At 42.1% G+C, this 6,190-nt stretch overlaps 1 protein-coding gene across 2 annotated transcripts in view; it reads left to right on the top strand.

The window, feature by feature from the left end:
- Nucleotides 1–1,141: 1,141 nt before the first annotated feature.
- The window catches only part of kndc1 (kinase non-catalytic C-lobe domain containing 1), a 53,757-nt gene continuing 48,708 nt past the window's right edge, over nt 1,142–6,190 (top strand). For both annotated transcript variants that reach the window (XM_029449756.1, XM_029449758.1), the window contains exon 1: nt 1,142–1,169. The gene's annotated coding sequence lies outside the window, so the exon portion shown is untranslated. The remainder of the gene's footprint in view (nt 1,170–6,190) is intronic.

The raw sequence follows: 6,190 nt of genomic DNA, 5'->3' as shown, positions 1-6,190 counted from the left end.
CACACACACACACACACACACACGCACACACCGTTGGCAATCGGGAGCAAGTTGGGGTTCAGTATCTTGCCCAAGGACACTTCGACATGCTGACTGCAGGGGCTGGGGATCGACCACCGACCTGCCGACCACTGGACTCTACCTCGTGAGCCACAGCCGCCCAACAGTGTAATGACAAAAAGCTTAATTCTGAATACCCAAACAAAAAGCTCTGTTATTATGTTATAACTCATAGCATTTTCACATACTTACCTTACAGTTCTGTTGCAGCTGTCCAACAAGGGTTGGAACCAAGAGCATGACTCACAGACGGCAGATGTGGCAACAAGGTCCAAGGGGGATAAACTAACAGGCAGAAAGGCTGGAACACAATGCTTTGGATGGCTCAGTAGCCAATTATGATAAAGTATAGGTGGAAATGGGCAGGCACTGAGAAGGATGGTTGTGTAGGTCAGGTTACTAGAACTGGCGGGAAAACACTGAGGTCAACTGCAGGTGGGATTGGGGGTGACAGGTGAGTTAGTGACCAGCAGGCAAAATAAACAGGAAACAGACAAAACAATGAATGAGGAGACTCTGGGATTGATCTCAAAGGATGCTGCTGTCTCTAAGTTTTACATTCTTAATATTATTGCATCACTGGCCACACATCAGTTTGTGATATAACCGCTCCCATCGCCTGTAAAAGACAAAACATCCGCTGTGACATCATTGGTTGTGGGCTGTGGTATAAAGTGCAACATAGCTTGAAAGTTTAAACCCAAAAAGTGTCAATTCATCATTCAGTTTACTCACCCTTTAAATGTATCTGTCTGAAGTTGTCATATTCCTGAAAGAGCAAAAATAATCAGGTCGCTGAATCAGGTTGAATGAAAGTTAAAATTAGATTTGTGTCTGAAACATGACAATGGACAAACCTAAGCAGTCATAATACAACTAGATAACTTCAGATACCAATGGCAAGCTCATCCCTGTCAAGTATTGTCAGGGTTTTTGGACTGCAGTTCCTCTTTGGACCATGTGGGGTCGCCACCATTCATTTCTGTGTGTCATGTGCTTGTCTTTATTGTTTCATTGGTTGCACCTGTTCCTTGTTTGCTAGCCTTTATAAGCTGCCTGTTTTCTTCTGTTCATTGCTGAGTCTTGAATTGTTGCCGGAGCCCAAGTTTGTGAGTTTTTGAGCCGTCTCTTGAAGTGTCCGTTTTTGTGCCCTTGTCTCGAGTTCCTAAGTTGACTGCCTTTTTGCTCTTTAGCTCTTAAGATCCTTTTACTGCCTGCTTTTCGTATATCCTCTGTTGATCCTGTTTTTGTCCAGACTTTACCTGTTAGTTGTCTGGAGGTATTTTGAGTTTTGTCCTGCCACCTGTTTGCTCTAAAAGTAAAGACTCCTTTTCTAACCCACTCCGAGAATGAGTCTGTCTCTGCATCTGCACCTATCACCCCTGGGTAGCACAGTGGTAGAGAGTCTGCCTACCACGCAGGAGACCTGGGTTCGATTCCCAACAGTATGTCCTCGTTGTCAAAGATTCAGCTGCATTTCCACATTAGGAGTTAATACTTTTGAAGATGAAACACCTTCTGAATGCATCTCTCGCTTGGCTACTGTACAATACCGACAAGGATCACATGGACTGCCTTGTTCTCAAGTAATAAGTCATTGAGCTGATATGCCAGAATATGTATGATCACATTAATTGCCTGGCTGCTGAAGTAAAAGTATTTCTGTATATTATCTCGACATGCCAGAACACTGCAGTCAACAAATATAATAGTGGTTCCCCTCTGGCTGTCCAGAGAGGCCTGTCTATCACTGTGCAGCAGCTACAGGGCACCGCCGGCATAATAGCAATCTCATTCTCCGCCACCCTGGGCTCAGCTGGCACCTAGACAGGCTTTCCATCATGACGAGTACGCAGCTAGACGATATCCGAATGGAGTGGGCAATTAAGATGGATCAGAGTGTGCACAAATAACATTGATCCAGAACAAGTGTGCAAGACTGCGACTTCATTAGCAAAATGAAAGCAAGAAGTGTTGCATGGTTGAGGAGCTCACGTTTCTCAAGTTGACGCGCTGCTTTATAGTAAGCCAGTAAAATCCTCTAAATCTGCAGGATGTAACCAAGTATTATCACAGTCGAGGTATGACGGTCTCTGAGGGCTTTGGTTTAAGAATTGCACATGACAAAGTCTTCAAAGCGTTGACAGATATCACTGAAGTAAAGAGAACTTTAGGGATTTGTGGCACAACTTCACCTACTTCTTAGGTGCACGGAGAAGGGAAACAAGTGTGAAGAGGTTAAACTCTAGCACACTTGTTTAAAGAACAACTTTATTGTTAGAACAATGCGTTTCTGATTGTGGCACATTTTTCCATTTACAAATAATATTTAGATGCAGGCCATCCTTACTGGAAACACTAGTGTATAGTTTGCTTGTAAAAACAGCTTATTATCACCCATATGTACGTTTGGCGTAAGGGGCGCCCCCTAATGGTTGTAGTAATTATGACGGCAGCAAAAGAGAGTCAGGTGTAGTATTAAAATAAAGTGCAACAAAGTCAGCACAGGGTGGAGATCGGGGTGGATGGGTGGGTCAAAGAAACACAGGACTGTTACCGAGGAGACTGGAGTTTGAACATGTTGAGTTATTTTAAATCACAGTATGTAACTACCTACTATGTCACTATGTTAGTAAGTAACAAAGTCACGCGCTACGTCTCATATGTAACGCGTTCCTAAACATAACCAAGTAGTTCTGTTTCAAAACGTTTCATTGAACGGTCAAAGGATTAAATGGCTCCAAATAAACTGACTGCAGATTAAATCTACAATTTGTCAGTTAGTGTGTCCATAGCCGGGGTTGTTCCTGTCCCGAAACACTATTTCTTAGAACAACTTTGTTTTCCTTGATGTAGCTGTTTATGGTTCCTCAAGTTTCTCTCCAAGTTTCTTCTTTAAATTGTTAAGGATGATTGTGCAACATCTAGCAGATTTTAAGGGAATTACTTGGGTAGGTGACATGCAAGAGTAAGTTAGATTTTGTAAATGATCTAACCGAAAAACCAAGCCCAATGTTGCCAACTCTTTTCCAACAAAAGCAGCTAGCAGCACTAACGAACAGGGCTTTTATTTTTTTTAGGGCAATATTAAATTAATTAAATTAAGATGCTTCATGCAACCGGCCACTGGTTTGCATTATGTGCCACACAAATCCGGGGAACATAGGACTCTGGGAGTATAGAAATAACCCATCTATGTTGCTACATGTTTTTGTTTTTTTAATTGAGTGTACTTCACCTTTAAAGAAAGGGCTGTAAGAGGATGAAGGGCTGGCCAATGAAACCTGCACACTTGTATTAGTTCATTTATTATAGGATACTCTTCGCCTTTGGTTCTAGTTTGGATATCAGTCACTTATTTGCAACAATAATTACAAAATACGACAGTAATTCTACAACAAATGTTTACTTAGAAAATATAATTGTACAACAAATAAATGTCCCAATATGGGTATTAGAATTTTAGCATTATTATACCATTAGCAGATAGTAGCCACACACAGTAAGCTATATTATAGGTAACATATTAAATTACATAAAATGCGTTAATGCAACATCGAGTCAGCGCCAGATCACAGGAATAAAAAGAGATAAAGACTAAGTGTTGAATATGAGTCACTGTATCGGCACTGTGAGCGGAGGCGTGGAGCCAACTGTAGCATGTAGGCAGCGGCACTCTCCACTCTGCCAACACCGGCTCCTCCACTGGGAGGGGAGGATTCACAGTTCTGCAGCTCATGACCGCCTTCGGTTCTGTGTGCTGCCTGTTTCTGAGGAGGTGTAGTAGTCATGACAGTCCCAAACAGCGCCCAGCACCTCCCATCCTCCGCCTCCTCCCCCAGCTCACTGTAGACGGTCGACTCGGCACATTGCTGTGCGTCTCCCCGTTTTCTCCGGCGTTGTTTTTGGACCCGAGTGTCCCGCAGTGACCATCGCCGGACTGCAGCAAGTAGTCGACCCCCGTTTTGTGCTCAGTGTGCACAGAGAGCTCAGGCATGCCATCTGTCTCGAGCGTAAACACTGCTGCCTGGTTCGACATTCTGTTTACTACTTGATGGAATCAAAGTTGCAGCAATGGAGACTTCAGGGAGCGATGCTGCGTTCACATACTTGGGGAAAGCTGAGGAAAGAGACGCATATTATGATCTGGAGCATCTGCCTCCACTGCTGGAGGATGAGGTGAGGAAGAGGCTTTTACATCAATATTGTAATAGCCTATGCATATTTACTTTTATTTAATTTATTAGCCTATACATTGATATATTAAAATGTGAATTGCTCACTTGGTATTGTAAGATTAGGCTACATTAAAGTAAATATGTTTCATAATGATTATAAAAGCAAAACAGCTTGTAGACAATAGTTCTGTGGTATTGCATCAATTCAAATTAGTTAGATTAGATTAAACTTTAATAAAGGGATTTGTTTTCGTCCTTCAGAAACAATGATACGTATTCAAACTGATGAGCGTTTACACCAGTTGCAGGCCTTGGATTTATTAGAATTTATTATAACGTCTAATGTCAGCACCAGATGGCAATGCAACTGATTCTGCATTCTTCTTCATATACTGTAACTTCTTCCTATAAGTATTTAGATTCTTTACTTAAGTAAAAGTACCAAGATACATCTTAAGTAAAAGTACAGAAGCACTCTAGTTGTTCCCTATAGGGGTTGGGCCCTAGCGTCACTAGATACATCTGGATATGATTAAGATGATTATTAAAGAAGAAAGTGATAGGGTTGGCTGCTGCATGTTATGTGTCTTTGCTTTTTTTTGTGAAACATTGGAGAATTGTACCCTATTACAGTTATTTAACTGAAACCATCTGAGAGCTTTAAAGCTTAAATCATTCTTTGGTCAAATTTATAATAGCTCATAGACGTCTGAAGTGCAACATGGGCCCCAACCAGACGACTATCTGGTGTATTTTAAACGCTCACCATGTGTAAAATCTTAAATCTGAAAAGTAACTAAAGTTGTCAAATAAATGTAGTGATGTAGAAATATATTGTCAAATAGAATGCATATATTGAAGTGAAGTACAAACACCTCAAAATTGTACGTAAATACTTTTGAAAGTGTAAGAATCCTCAGTCAAATATAAACCTTTCCTTTCACTCAGTCCCAGCGTGCACACCAGCAGTCTCATCAGAACCTCGGAGCTCAGAGGCAAACGTATGTAGGACAGCATATTTAACTTGAGGGGGGTGAGAGAGATTTCCAGCTTTCCTTTGCACCGTTCTCAGGGGAAACTCTATTTATGGGGCTGCCGCTGCTGCCGCTGCTGCCGCTGCCGCTGCTGCTACTGCCTGCTGCTGCTGCTGCTTGAAGTGCCACTTTTCCACCCTGTAATTGTGCTATACCCTACTAGATCACATTGATATGCTTTGTTCACTATCTGCTGCAACTCTTCCTCACATACAAGAGAGTCAGTCATAGAGGACGCAGGGAAACACATGCTACCACAGTTGGAGTGAACTTATGTTCCCATTGAAAGATACTCCGTGGTATAGGAAGTAATGCCATGGAAGTACTGGATGGAGTGTTTGACAGTCGTTGCTTTGTGATGCCCCACATGCCTCCACTTGTCTAAGTTAAGGCCGGCTTTTGTGGCCACTTACAAAGCGAACAGAAGATCCTGTGATGATCAGGCCGCAGCTTTGTGCACGATGCCGTGTGGAATCTCTGAGATCACTGCTTCTTCCAGGATAAAGGGGGCTACTTTAACAGTAGTGGATCACAGATGATGTAATGTGATCATGTAGAGTCACACCGTGGCATAAAAAGGGTGTGTGTGCAGGATGTCATGTACTTTGTGTACCGAATGTCCTTGCTACTGAATTTGACGTAGGCAGCGGTATTCAGTTTCTCAAAATTAAGACCATATTTTTATATAATAGCTTTGCTGTCGTCTTACAGCAGAGAGACCATTTCCACCAAGCTAAGACCTCCACTCCTGATCCTATCCACAAGATAAAATAAGACAAGATACAATACGATAAGATAATCCTTTATTAGTCCTTCCAGTACTCCCTGGAAGAAGAGATCTTGTACCTTCCTGACTAAATTAAGGATAGAAAATAGTATATTATGTGCTACACCAGCAAAGGGGACAGTGCAACAACA

Source organism: Cottoperca gobio, chromosome 15 (genome assembly GCF_900634415.1).
Source record: "Cottoperca gobio chromosome 15, fCotGob3.1, whole genome shotgun sequence".
In the NCBI taxonomy this organism is placed as follows: domain Eukaryota; kingdom Metazoa; phylum Chordata; class Actinopteri; order Perciformes; family Bovichtidae; genus Cottoperca; species Cottoperca gobio.
The sequence above is the reverse complement of the archived record's forward strand: the minus strand, read 5'-3'. Positions and strand labels throughout refer to the sequence as shown.